Source organism: Xiphophorus couchianus, chromosome 18 (assembly GCF_001444195.1).
Source record: "Xiphophorus couchianus chromosome 18, X_couchianus-1.0, whole genome shotgun sequence".
In the NCBI taxonomy this organism is placed as follows: domain Eukaryota; kingdom Metazoa; phylum Chordata; class Actinopteri; order Cyprinodontiformes; family Poeciliidae; genus Xiphophorus; species Xiphophorus couchianus.
The window spans coordinates 6,377,800-6,392,735 of NC_040245.1; the positions used below are offsets into that span (position 1 = coordinate 6,377,800).

At 36.6% G+C, this 14,936-nt stretch overlaps 1 protein-coding gene across 10 annotated transcripts in view; it reads right to left on the bottom strand.

Moving 5' to 3' along the window:
* tenm4 (teneurin transmembrane protein 4) overlaps positions 1–14,936 on the bottom strand; it is a 220,864-nt gene that overhangs the window by 205,333 nt on the left and 595 nt on the right. The window lies entirely within an intron of this gene.

Here is a 14,936-nt window from a genome sequence, read left to right on the forward strand (position 1 = left end):
AATGGGAAAAAAACAACCTACAAAAGCAAAAGGCGAACACCCAAACAAAGGAGTCGCCTGTCACTCTCTGTTCCCCCGATGGACCTAAATTGGCTTCTCATTGATATTTGGAACATTTTGGACTAAGCCTGGTGAGCTGGGCTACTGATGTGAAGACGTGATTCCTGTCCACAGCATAGAGAAATCAATTGCAACAACAATTTTCCAAAATCAGCAAAGAATGTTGGCACGCCATTTACTGAGATGGAGGACACAAAAGGATGGAACAGCTAGTCTGCTTTGGACATTCGGTTCACTGTGAGGTAGCACAATGGCATCCTGCTTTCTCTCGGTTTTCTACCCTTCAATATTACCGTGCTCCAGAAGGTGGGACTGAAGCCAAGCAGCACAAAATACCATGCAATGCATTTCTTTGCATATTTGTTAAATTCATTGTTATGACAATAAAAATAGGTTTCATGGTGGCTCTGAATTAGCTGCTCTCAGTGCTCAAACAATATCTGTCTATGCTATGTGTTTGCATGAAAGAAAGACAAACAAAGGAAAAGGCTCTGCATCTGTTAGCACGACAAAGGCCCGTGTTGCTGCCTCGTCTTTGTTGTGGGCGACAAGTGCGTCTTGGCAGAGCGATGTCACGAGCAGCCACAGCCTTCTGTTCTCGTCAACCTTCTTTCTTCCATTAGTTTTCCAGTTAAGAGGAGTTAAATAAGACTGCAGAGAGACTGAAGCTCAAACCATCACAGACACCTTTGCAAAAAAAAAAGGTTGTATTCAGAGTTAGCTGCTAAACCCTGCACTGGGAACGAGTCAGGGTCTTAAAATGTCTTGTAGAAGAATTTTCATTTTTGGAACTTTTTTATTTTTTTTTTACCCATTTTGCTATGTTACAAAAACAACCACAAACAAATACAATTCAAAGCTCCTGAGACAATGTGTTGTGGAATCCAGACTCACTGTAATATTGTGTACAAGACTGTACTGGTTTTGTGCATCTAGAGTCTAAAATGCAACATCAGTGGAACAGGATGGAAAGCACCTGTGAACATATATTTTCCAGGCTTTTGATGGATTCTGTGTTGGATATATAGCTGGGCGGCATGACGTGAGGGAAAACAATACACCGGAAAAAAGTAACTGCAGACATTTAGCCAACTTCACCAAGTCTATACCTTGTTGATTCATCCAGCCAACGGAGGCACTGTTATAAAACTACAAGCAGTACATTACTAAAATGGGGCGGTCTGCCTTCTACATCCCAAACCCTGATGAAAACTTGGTTCAGTTTCAATTTAGTTTATCTATACAACAAATGTCATCTTGAGGTATAAAAAAAATAAAAACATTTAATTTCAATCACACATGCATTCCAATTGGTCCTTGTTAACAAATAATACAGTATGCTCAGTTAATAATTTAGATTAATCATTAATTTAGTGATATGGCAGTTAGTCTGATTTGGCGTTTCCAAATTCAGTGTTCACTTTTTTAAAATTTAAAGATTGTGGTTGTTTCCTAAGAAAGTGAAAAATGGCTCCAAGTATAAGTTTGAAAGGAACTGTATAGCTAAGCCTGTTGCAATAAGTAATGAATCCCATGATAAATTAAAATGAGCTTGATAATTTCCAAAATTGCCCTATGTATTGAAGGGCAATTTTGTTTACAAAGATGTAATAATCCATATTATTTATAGTTTTGGTTGTCTGTGAGTGTTTTTAAGTTCCCTTTTTGTTTTTGTGTGTGATTGTGGTCTCTTATTTTGGATATTTCAAATATTTTCCAGTTCCAGTGTTAAGTTTTATTTACAAAATTAAGGTTTAAACTTAGAAGTATTATGAGATTAACAACATATTCCTTGAAAATAGTCTCAAAATAATCTGATCACCTATTGCAATAATTATCGGGACAATATTTTAGTTAGTAATATTACTGCAAATGTATGGTTACTGAAAAATAAGTAAAACACATGACAGACAGCATGTATTGTTTGCCAAGTCACAGTTTTGTAAAAGGAAAGTTCAGCAGGTCAAGCTTCTGTTTAAAGTGATGGCATTTCATTTTTGAAAAATGAGCACTGTCACCAAATGTCATCTTCCCACTTCTATGTTATCTCATCACTTTTTTTTTCAGCAACTTGTCACACTGAAGCCATGTCTCTGACATGAGCAAACAGTTTGCTTCCTTCCAGGCAGACCAGTGGGCTTTATTAATATTTATAGAATAACAGCTTAAGGCCATTTCCCCTGAGAGCTATCACTCCACTTCGCTGCCTAACACATACAAAATATATTGACAACTCTCTTGCACATCTCGTCGCTCTCTTAAAAACCTCTGTGGCCAGGTGGACAGAAGGTTTCAAAAATGTGCAACCTTTCTAAATACAGAAAAGGCCTGCAGCTCCATTTAATTTAATAACTTGCACAAAAGGGAGGCAAATATGTGAAAGGCTGGGTCTGAAAATCCTTGTTATTGAATTTATAAGAAAAAGTCGTAATGTCATTTCATGGATGTCATCTTCATTTCTGGCTGGATGTACAAACAGGCTCTGCTGACAGCTATCTGATGACTCAGAGTAATGCCAGCCAGTTTCAACCAGCTTTCTGTCAAGTTTGGCCTAGGACCATCTACCAAACAAGAAGAATCTTTTCATGTAGCTGATCCGCCGTGAACCTCAGCAGTCGTAAAGCTGAGTCCTGACTCGAAGTGATGCACATATGGACATGATCAGAAAGTAAAAGTTTCCTTTCTGAAACACTATCTGATTGGATTGATATGAAAAGTTCACATAAAAACCAAATGCAGATAATCTTCCTGGTGTGTGCCAAGGCACACATTTCCAGAGCCGCAGTAGTGGTTAAAGGCTCACAATATGTCAGTGATGATATTTTACAGGAACATTCGCAAGGATCCTTGGACTTTTTCACATTTTGGAAGGTTACAATCACAGAGCCACATTTTGTTGGGATTTTATCCGACAGACCAACATAATGCAGCACATAACAATGGATAGAAAAGAATACATGCTTTTAAAATATTGCACAAAATTACTTCGTATTCAGCCTTCCTGAGTAATTACTTTGAAGAATAACATTTTACTGCTGTTAGGAAGGCAAGTTTTTTGAAACATCACAAAAAGTGGTAGTGCAACTATGCCATAGGCATGAATATTAATGTAGGTGGTGCACTATTTTTAAAGTTGCACGGCTTTGTATTCAGTTGTATACTTCTTGCATGAGTCGGCACTTGTGCAAGTTATTAAATTGTAAAGGGTTCAAATTCATTTCTGTTTTTCTTTATAAAAGTTGTTTAGAATCTCAAACATAAAGCATGGCAAAGGTAGAATCATGCTATGGGGATGAATACAAATGCAAACCAGTTGTATTGTATTCAGCCCCACTGCCTTATAATGCAGTGGCAGGAAAATAAAGCATAATTTTCTTTTTTTGTCAGCAAAAATATAAAAAGTATGGCATACATTTGTATTCAGCGACACAGCATGATGCTGTCAACACTTTCACCTTTTGAGTTCAGCCTAAAAAAGTCGTCATCGCAATTGCTTTGACAGGTTATTCAGAAAGTTATTGACTTGAGGAGAGGCAGAATACAAATGTACGCCATGCCTCCACTTCACATGGTGTGTGAAATGGAAGTACGCTAGTAAAATACATTAGTTTTGTAGTAGTAATGTGGCAAAATGTGAAAAAATTAAAGGGGTATAAATTTTGACCTTTGTAGAGCACTCTAAATCCTTAATTTTTGTCACTTGAGTTTATTTCAACAGCTCTGATTTATGGCAAAAGGCTAAAAAGTAGGTAAATCAGTCCAAAAAACATTGATGACTTAAAAAAACAGAATATTGACATGTACTGTAGATTGATGATTTTATTTAATCCATAATGCAGTAGCCAGCTGATTTAGCCTTCTTTTAAAATGATCACCGATGACAGTTAAAATATTACTTAATTTTTATCTAAAGATAGAAAATATATATAAGAAATTACCATCACATTCCTAAAATATATTTTAATCAATACAAAATATTTATAAGACCTCGGTTTTATTGCTCCTTTTCGCTGAAGCGCATCAAATTACTTGCAAGTAATTTGCAAGACAACTTATTAAGAGTTACTGACAGAAAGCTGGGGTCAACATTATAAAAAAAAACTCAGATGTGAAAACCTTTTAATTACTTAAAAGGGAGCTTAATAAGTGCAGAGTTTGATAAGCTTCCTGTCCTGTGCCTCTGCTTTCATCTAGTCTTAATTCGCAGTCTCTAAAAAGGCCTCTGTCATAGCAATCAGAGCTTTAACTCAAAGCTACAAATTAGCTTGAGATCGGAGTAGAATTCAGCTCTGGAGTCAGGGACTGCGAAGTTAAATTTCACAAATCGTCTCAGAGAGTGCAGAGGGAGATTTTTGTAAGTATTCACTCTGCTAAAGCTGAAATAATCAGTTTGGGACCCATTTTCAATATGCCTGCTTTGACCTTTACAAGTCTCTTTCTCAAGGGCAATCTAATAAACAGAGACTTACTCTGTATTCCCAAATAAGAGTTAAAAGGATAATGTTTAGTTTATTCTGCCCCAAATCAAGCAACCTTACCTTTTTATTGATGAGTGCTAAATTAGAGAGAACGTGGTTGATTCATAGACGGTGACTGGGAGCAGCATTTTAATGTCTGAGCTTTTGACTGCAGTAACATGGGGGGCAGTAAATGATTTTTATAGTCACTTTTATCATTATTGTAATAAATGGCACAAAATATTGCAATAAGATCTTTAGCCTATATAATCCATCACTAAACTGAAGCACATTTTAAATAAATATACTTTTTAAAGTTGATGATTACGAACTTCTAATTAGTATTGCATGACATTTTGCTTTGCCTGGGGCATAAATGCAATATGACACAAAGGCAGATTTCTCATTGCCAATGGTCAACTACTAATGTCTATATTGCCAACCCTTAAGGAGCATACAGGAAATAGCTCAGTGTTAAATAACTACAGAGAAGAGTGGCATATTAAGGCAACCAAGTCTCCATAACAACCATAAAAAATTTTAATACCATCTTGTTGTTTGAGTTATGCAACATAAATAGTCTTTTTTGTTCCACCACACGAATGGAACCATGTGGGAGATGCTGGGACTTTAATTGGAACTGTGTTCTTTTGTCAGATGAAACTAAGTTTGAGTTTTTCAGCCGCAAACACTCCAGGTTGGTTGACCAACAATGAACAAGTGGAAAAGCTTCATGAGTAAGAACTTTGCATCGTCAGAAACTGAATTTGAATAAGTTATATTTGAATTTGCATTGCTCCAATGGAATCTGAATTCCTCAACTTGAATAAATGCTTTTAAAATATACTTTTGAATTAGCGTAAGTTGAAATCCAATGTATTGGTTTGGAAATTATTGTCACTCAATTGAAACTGAATTACTTCCTATTGAAAATTGAACTGTTGAATGCTTTGGTTCAGTTCTCACCATTCAATTTCAGCTGAGATTTGAGACATTTTTATCTGGAATGCCAGTAAATGTGGCACTGTATACAAGCATGCATACTCCTGCTAAAAAAAAAAACAAGTGTAAAGTACAGTAGGTTACCCGTGCTTTGCATCCAAGTACAGGTTTTAGATCCTCATACAAGGCTACAGATGTGGTGGTCTATTATAATTCCAGACATTATGCTGCCATATTGGCTGCTAACTGTATATGCTGCTTTGTCAACTGTAAATCACTAGGGTTTAATTACCTGCAAATTGACTGCTGTTTCACCGTCTTGCATAAGATTGTCCTGGTCATGATGAAATGCCACTTGGGAGTCTGTTCTGATGGGAGGATTCCAAGATGCAGATAATAAAAGATGCCACTTTGTTAGTGTGATAGCTGTAAGGAACGTGATGGCTGTCAACTAAATCTTCTTTCTAATGTTTCTCACAAATGCTGCAAGGACATCTTATCATTCCCGTCACTATTTTCGAAACCAGCGTGAGCCAAGGACCTATACTGAAATTGCTTGGGTTTCCTGCCCACTGTGCATGGCTGCAGCAGGCCACAGTATATAGCCACAACATTATGAGTGGGGCAATTTGCTGCAGTGCATTTAACTCAAGTGGTGTAAAACACATTGACCCGACAGCTGGGCTTAGTCAGTCTGCAAGCTGTATTTGGAGGCAGTTTGAAATGGTCAGCCTCAATTTCTCTCCATCAGTGTTGAGTTCTTTAGTGCATGATGGCCAATCGAACACAAAGGTTTGTAAGTTCAGTTCTGCCAAACCTGCTTTGTTAGGTCAAATCATTTCAGAAAGCTTAGTTTGACATTTTATTCTTGAACCATTTAAATGTTGTCCTCTCTCGCCGTTACTTTCATTTCCATTGAATTTAAACATTTTCTAAACGCTTCATCTGCCACGTTTTAGAAGGTTGGAGGCATAGCACAAAACTTTACTACATTAGAATGCCAACATTTTCTAACCAAAGTGAAATCTGTGTCATCAACTGTCTCAAAAGTCAGCTTTTATTGTGGCTACAGATTTAAAGATGAGTGATTTAAGGTTGGTACCCCAAGGCTCTAGACTCACTTTTTGCCCTGGTGTCAGAACTTAAAAGAAATTGGACCTAACTTTTATATCCCAATGAACATCCATGGTTTCTGTAAAGGCAGAAAGTACCTTTACAGTATGCGCATATGCTGGGAAAGTCTCTGTTTAGATCAAACTAGAGCAAATTTGCTTGGCTGTCTTGTAAATTTTCAGGTGAACAAAGTTTGGCACTTATGTTAAATTTTTGGTTATTATTTGGTTGCTAAGAATTCTTCAAATGGACATTAATATTCATGCTCTCATTATGAAGTAGAACGTTTACTCATAAGTTTTATTTCCTCTCATGTTCTCCATCCGTGATAAGGTGCAGCAAATATTGTTTATTCCTTACCCACAATGCATCACTGTTCTATAGAATACAATCTAGTGATGTTCTAACTAAAGGTCTACCGTAATCATTTAGGCAAAATCAGCAACAAAGTTGGCAATACTTGAAGCCATGAACGGAAGGTCAGTTCGAAAGAAGTGCAACCATACAGGTAAGATGTGTAATCAAAAATTTTATCCTGTTGAGGGCGATATATACTACATTGTAACACATGTGTCACTGATACACAGTGGGCCACAGCATGGTTGAATTTAGCACTTTGGAAGTAGCTTCCACTAAATACCATGTTGGTGTAACACTTCAACATTAGCAGAATTAATGTTTATGATTAGTGTTCTAGGGTTAGCGCATCTAACGTTTTAGTAAGCAGTACCCATCATTACCTGGATGTTTTAAGGAAAACTTTTAAATTGTAATTAATTAATCTTGACAAAGATTTAGATTACGAGCTTGTATGAAAAAATAGTTTCATTAAAAAAGCAGCTCTTTAAAAAAAAAAAATCATTTCTGAAATGCATAAAAACATCTTGCCTAATAGCACCTGCCTTCCTGTGCATTTGCATACAAAATATTTGACGGTTGAACAGTAAAGTAGCACTCTACACGGCATTTACTCCTTGTATTGTGCAGCAGCAAGTAAGTGACATACAGTCCTGCCAGCCTTTCTCCTGCAGTAAAAGTCTGACAACCTTAAATAAGGACATCCAAGGCCTTGATCATGAAAATGACATCCCTGTGTTCAGGAAACACTCCTCAGTATGCAGGTGCATTATCATCTAAGAATATTGAGATAAGCTTCAGAAGCAGATTTTTTGCACTTAGTGCTCCTCTAAAATGGTTTCATATTATTTGGCTGTGAACAACCAAGCAGGGTAACCATCAGATCTAATGACTGCACTGAGATGGCTGTTCTTCCCATTACCTTTCCTGAGCCATGTTTAAAAAAAAGGAAATAAGAATTTTAAATGAAGTAGAGCTCATGCTTGACATGCACGCACAAAAAACCGAACGTAAATTTGTACCATATTGAAAAACACTCAAATTGTCCATGAAGCAACTAATTTAAATCTTTTGGACAGTTATCTTTTCTTCCAGAGAGATCTTTAAAAGCTTTTAGAAAACTAATTTTTTAAATCTTTTTCTTCTTTCAGTCAAATCTAAACATGACAAGTCAGACATTCTCAATAAAAGAGAGGAATTAAAATAAATCTAAGGAAACACAGATGTAAATGGCTTTTGAAAGAGAATTTACAACATATTTAGACATGTCTGCAATTCACTTGAGAATGAGAGAGAGCAAGACTTTCTGCAAACAATAGGAAGGCATATCACAGCAAAATTGCTTGATTTCATTTTTTGAGCATTCAACCTTTGTGATGGAACATGCTGGATCTGAAAATGTTGGCAGTTCTTTGAAAAAAACTAAGACATTTTTTTGCATAGCATTTACTAAAAATGGAAACTAAACATGAGATGCATGAGATGTCAGCACTAACATCTGTTAATGTGGCTCAATGAGCCAACTGTACACCTAGCTTAATGTACTTAATGTAATGTTGCTGTAACTAGTGTATAAAACACCCTATGTGAAATGAACAAAACACAGACTGGTGCGGTGGCAAGTAAAGCTTGGTGGCCCACCAGGTTTATACTAGACACTGGGGGAAACCTTATATAATATCTGTAAATATTAGTTATCGGCCAGAGCAACAATATTAAAATCAGATTTAGATATCGGCCCAAATTTCTATGTCAGTGCATCCCTACTAAAGATATCTTCTACTGCAGACAGGCTGAGGACACTCTTGTAAATTAGATTTTTAATCTCAATGAGTTTTTATCCTGATTAAATATTGGTTAAGTGAACTGAACCACACAAAAGCCAGTTAGCAATCTCTGGTCTGTGATTATGTTGTTCTTATTTTAAAAATAGGGGCTACACAGGAGCACAGTTGTTAGCACTATTCCCTGGCAGCACGAAAGTTCCAAGTCTTTCTGTATGGAGCTTTGTATTTGGAGTGTGCTTCTTCCCACACTTCAAAAACATGACAGTTCTGTTATTAGGTCTCTCTAAATGCACTTAGGAGTGAGTGTGTGTGCATGCTTGTTTTTTGTGTGTCTCTTATGGACTGGTGAACTGTCAGAAGTGCAACATGCCTCTCACCCAATGACTGCTGGATATCACTACAAGGATAAATGACAATATGCATAGGATGATTTGATGTTTTAAATCAGGTTAAAACTTTACAAAACCAGAAATCGTAAATTAACCTCAAAATTCTGATCAGCACATCTCTAGTTTTGACTCAGATTTAGTCAACCTCCTGCACCAATTGCAACCATTCTAGCAGAAACTCTACTTTTAATAAGCAATTTCTTCATCATACTTGGAGAAAAAATATTTCCATATCTGTAAAGTTCATAACTACTTGTGAGCATAATGCAACGTTTTGTTGCTTTGACACAGACTTAATACATTAAGATGGTCCACTGCAACTGCCGTGTTCTTACTCCAACTAACCACGCTCAGGTCGATATTTCCACTTTGCTAACTAAACCGTGATCTGTTAGTGGGGAATAATGAGCAGGGTGGGCAGTATGAAAAGAAACCTGAACAGACTGATGCATTCTGGTTGCACTGAGCAGGCGAGAATATATCAAAGCAAGGTATGTAGGGCAAAAGACTATGACACCTGTGAATTATCATTTTCTGCAGCAGCAGTAGAAGTGATCTTAAAAATTGCTGCATGAATACTGTGCAATGTCGAACACAAAGAGGAGTCTGTTGCTGCTTGCCCAGGAAGAGAAATCCAATCCTGTGTTTGGGAACTGAAGTACATAATTTCAACCTCAATCTCCCTGCTCAGATACTTTATGTGATTTTGACTTTTAGAACACCATACAGGGATACGATTCTAGTTACCTGAGAAATGAAAGGTTAAACTGCAAAGTCCAAGAAAGATGTTGATCCTTAATGGAAATTATAGTGTTGGGTACAAGCACAAATACTGCAAGAATAAGTCCAGCTTTTTGGTTTTTTTCTCTCCTACTTTTTTTTTTTTTGATAGACTTGTAAGCACATATTACAAGAAGCACAAACTGAAGCTTCATTCTTACTTCCATTGTTGCCGTTTTTTCACACATCTTAATTTAGTTTGTACTGCAGTGTTTCATAGAGCAAAAATAGACTTGAGTTTTATCAAAAGATTCACCAATCAGGCCTTCCCAAACTGATATTGACTTTTCTGTTTTCCTTGAGGTCTGACTATATATAAAGTTGGAAGTGTAATGTTTATGATATTTTATTTGGATGATTTTTTACGCACAATTTTTGGTAAGCTTCATAGCCTCGATTCCTTCACAACTGAGCTGGCGCATCACAATTGGCAAACATTAGCAATTGGGCAAAATCAGATCCAATCGTTTAAAACTTAAACAGAGCTCAAGCAACCATTTCTTGATAGTCGAGGGTCCAAAACCTCTGTAAAGCATTGAACAAGGGACTATATTTTACCAAGCTAGGTCAGAAAACAAAGAAAAAGCATAAATGTATGTTTTACAAAGCATGAAAAATATTAGTTTTTAGGATACTACAGCAGAACTGCGAAGTTTTCTCTAAAGACAATGCAAAAAAGCAGTTTCTCTCCACACGTTCTGTTGTCCTTATTCTTCAACAGCTGTTTCACATGGGTGGCATGTGAGAACGAACATGTTCACAGTATTTGCTCTGGATATCTTGTGAATGTTTTCCCCCCAGTCATTTAGTAAAAAGCTCTAAAAAGATCAGTGGGTGGGACAACATGCAAACGTAGTAGCAAATCTTCTGCAGCATGCTGTTTAAATTTGTAGTTTTACACTTTTTTCTGCTGACCTCCATGTTGCTTTTCACTCTGTTGTTGATATTTCAGACAAGATATGGTTTACTTTTCTTTTTTTTAAACACGGTTTGATTAATGTCAGGTAATAAGAGATATTTCCATGCAAAAGCCAATCAGAGGAAATGTGGGTCTCTAAACAAAGAAAACCAGCAAATCTACAATCACTGTGTCCCTCTAACAGCACATGCTTTAGATTCCTGCAGTGTACTCGACTTGTGATAAATAAGTTGGGTAGTTCTGTCAACATTTAAAAAATGAGGTGTCTCTATGAATGTGCATGGGTCTAAGAGATTAGAGTAAGGTTTTAGTGTCCTATGAAGAAGTGTAACCGTGACAGTCGCTTGTTATTTTTCACTTGATAAAACATAAGACGACAGACTGTAACTTTGACTAAAGATAATGCTTTCAAATGGAAAATTTACCTCTCCTCTTGCTGCAGTTGGAACATAAATATGTATAAAAAAACAAAGATAAATAGTAGGTATTGGGTTAAACAAGAATTTAATTAACTTAGAGATATCAAATTAAGTAATTTTCACTAAACTGAGATTAATTTTTAGGTCATCTAGTTTGAAAGGCAAATGAAAGCCATTTATGGTTCTTTTTCTCTTCCAACTAATCAGGAATAGCATTCTTTTCATCATCCACTGTATCCAGTCCCAACACACAGCCAGCGCCTCCCCAGATGACTGTACAGTTCTCATAACAATTATTACTTCAAATACACAGTATCCCACAAGAAACTCCAGGGAGAGAGAATCATTTCATTGTTTCTTCCCCGTCATCCGTCTGCCCTCGTACAGCATTAGCCCAAACACAACAATCGTTTATGGAATATAACAAGGTCCAACTGCAGATTGCGCACCGTCTTACAATCCGCACCTTGTTTCGCAGGAGAACGAGCAGCCATGCGTTCGGCTCGCAGCGAGACAGCAGCTGAGGTGAAAAGACGAGCAACAGATTTTTCATTTGTGACTACAAAGGCTGGGCCATTCCCCCACTTACCACGCAGGGAGAACTGGTGCTGAGGCGGCTTCTCTGAGCTCATCAACACGACAAAGACGAGAGGGAGAATGCAGCCTTGTTCTGCAAAGGTTAACCTCGAGGGGACCTAACAACTTCAGGCTTCTCATTTGATGCTTCCACCAAACACTCGCCACAGAGGATTGAGGGCCTCTGGATTCCCCTGGATTTAACCTCTAATATCTAAGGTCATGCCCCCTAAACCTCCGCCAATATAGCCAGTGATGGCACTTGTGAGTTCAAACACTCACCCGCTCCCCTTTTCTTTCTTTGGGAATCTTACGTCTGGGTGTCTGTGGCATGTCCTGGGAAAACTTATCTACCATGGCAAAAAACTGCTTTGTATATATTTTTTTACCTCTGATTATAAAACATAATAATAAGAGATCCACCGATCAGGCTTTTCCTCGCCGATACCAATTTTTATTTATCTTAGAGCTATAACACATGGGAGAAAAAAAAATGGGTTTGTTGGATTTTGAAACACTGCCTTCATAAAAGACCCTAAGAAAGTTGGGACTTGTTATCAGACAAGAAAAGCATAATCAGTGCATCTCCAATAGGGAACCCACTTCTAAAATAAAATGGTGGGAAAGGTAGAGTAAATCTCACATACAAAAACCTCACTAGGTTTAAATGCAAACATTAAATAAAAATGAAGGCTACTGTCACACAGAGAGATACAACTTTCTGATTTTCATTGAGGTATAACCTGCCAATTATGATTCTAATAGAAAAAAAAGTGGAATAGAAATACTATCTCCAGTTATTCATCAAAGTATTTGCCCCTAACCTTTATATGAGTTTTAATTAATTAAAAATAAATTGCATTGAATTACATACTTTGACTGAAAATTGTATGAGTTCTTAGATTCCAGGTATTTACTGGCTAGCTAATAAAATCTTATTTTTCAGTATTTCTGGCCAATTAAACAAAAACTGTTTAAGAAACTCTAATTAGTAATTATTTTTCAATGGAGGCTGCTTGATTTAAGAAACCAGTCTTCACTTCTTTCTTAATTAATTTAGCTAATAAGAAAAAAAAAACTCCATCCAAATATAATTTCATGTAGGATCAAGGCGTAATCTGCGATCAGCACTCCTCCTACTGCTACACCACTACTGTGAGAGGCGTGTGTGAGCTTATGTGCAAGTCTTACAGCTTGCTAAATCTGAGTGCAACACTGATTTATGCTGTGTTGGGCCCCAAAAACGACGCCCAGAGGTCCTCCTCTTGCCTCTCACTCCCTCCGTCTCAAATATCTGTGTGAACTATATTATGCCTTTCAGTTGTCTCAGTTTATTTCATTTAATTTGACTGGCTGGATTGTGACCTCCCTGTGATAATGCAGCTTTAAAGCCCCCCTTCCCCCCATATGAATTAACAATAAAAAAGTCCATTTGAATTATAATAAATTCAACACTGAATTTCTTATGACTTTAATTATATAGGGGCTATGTGTGCAGTTTCTTCTGATTTATTGAAAACCACAGTGTTTCTTGTAGGCAGATCTGTTCATGAATTTTATTCATGTTATTATTATTATGCTGCTGCAGTGAAACTATAAGCTATGCGGTTTTTCCCTATGGGCCTCCTTTCCAGAAGGAGCATACACAATCCAAAAAGTGGTGCTGTTATTACACTGAATGCAACAGAAAACTTGAATAGGAACAAGAAATGCACTAATAGAACACCCAGAAATTGGAATCGGCCAATTTTCCTTGACTAGATTTGATCAGCAATTAGCAGATTAAATGTTGACAAATTAGCAATTTATAGTTAATAAATCCATCAACCAATAGCATGTGTTTTAATCTTGTAAGTATATACACATTTTGCAGGATTTAAACAACTATTTCTATAAATAAAAAAACTTGGAGCTTTTATTTATTTTAGGTTAATTCATTGTCAATATTACTGTAATTTGGGATTAACAGGCCAGTGCCTTGAAGAAAACCAATATTTATCCAAGAAAAGCTTTGATTGGAACCTCTAATAGGAAACCACGATTAGAAATGTAAAAAAAAAAATGGTGGCAAAACATTACAGATGGTGTTGCCCAAATCTAAAAACGGTCAATAGTTTTAGAACCAAACTAAATAGATATGAAGAATACTGACATATATAAACTAATCAAGCTTTCCCAAACCCAACAACTTTTTTTTTTTTTAAGATTTGTAAATGTCAGATAAAAGTTAATCAACATGCAGTAAGCTTAGAGGCTGAAGAAGTACAAAGTTCCCTATGTTTGGTCATTTAAAAGAATAAGAATGAATAATTTTTTTTCATTACAGGACTTTCCAATCATTTATTTGGAGAAAACATCTGGAGCAGATATAAAATCTGTCATTTTGCGCATTACACAAGTGAGTTTTATGGCTGATAACTTTTAATTTGTAGTATGACCTCACAATTCTAATTTTGACTTATTCCATTTTGTCCAAATACAATATAACATCAATGGCATCAGTTACCACAGTCTGATTTTTACTGAACTCAAAAGAAGTGCAAAGTACATGCTGTTATATTGATTTATATCCCATAAATCTCCATTTTGATGCATTTTTTAATGTAATGTTTTGATTGTGGATTCTATATTGCACGACTTTGTGTTTTTGTCTTTGTTATGATTTAAAGCACTTTGAAATGCCTTGCTGCTGAAATGTGCTATAGAAATAAAATTTTATTTTATTTTTAATTTTGACTTAACTAATTGCAAAAAAAACCGGATTTTTTTTTTTAAACCTGCAGATCAAGAAAATATCGGCAGATTCCAAGCTCTGATCGATTGATTGGTGCATCTCTGGTGGTATACTGTCGCAGCCTGCCCAGAGAAGCTGATACAGAACACAATGTTGGTCAAACTGTGAAACATAATCTCTATAAATCCTTAAGATAGATCCCTGCTCTCCATCCATCCTCATTTATTCACCTACTTGTTTTACGTCATTTAGGACACGGTGCACCCACTCTTTCTTCTTGTACCAGGACTTTTTGATCTCCCATATGCATCAGCCTCCAAATCCGCACTGAGCGATTTTGTTGAGACGGGTTGTGGACCCTTTCTAAAGCCGAGGCGCAGGTAAACGCACCGCGCCGCACGAA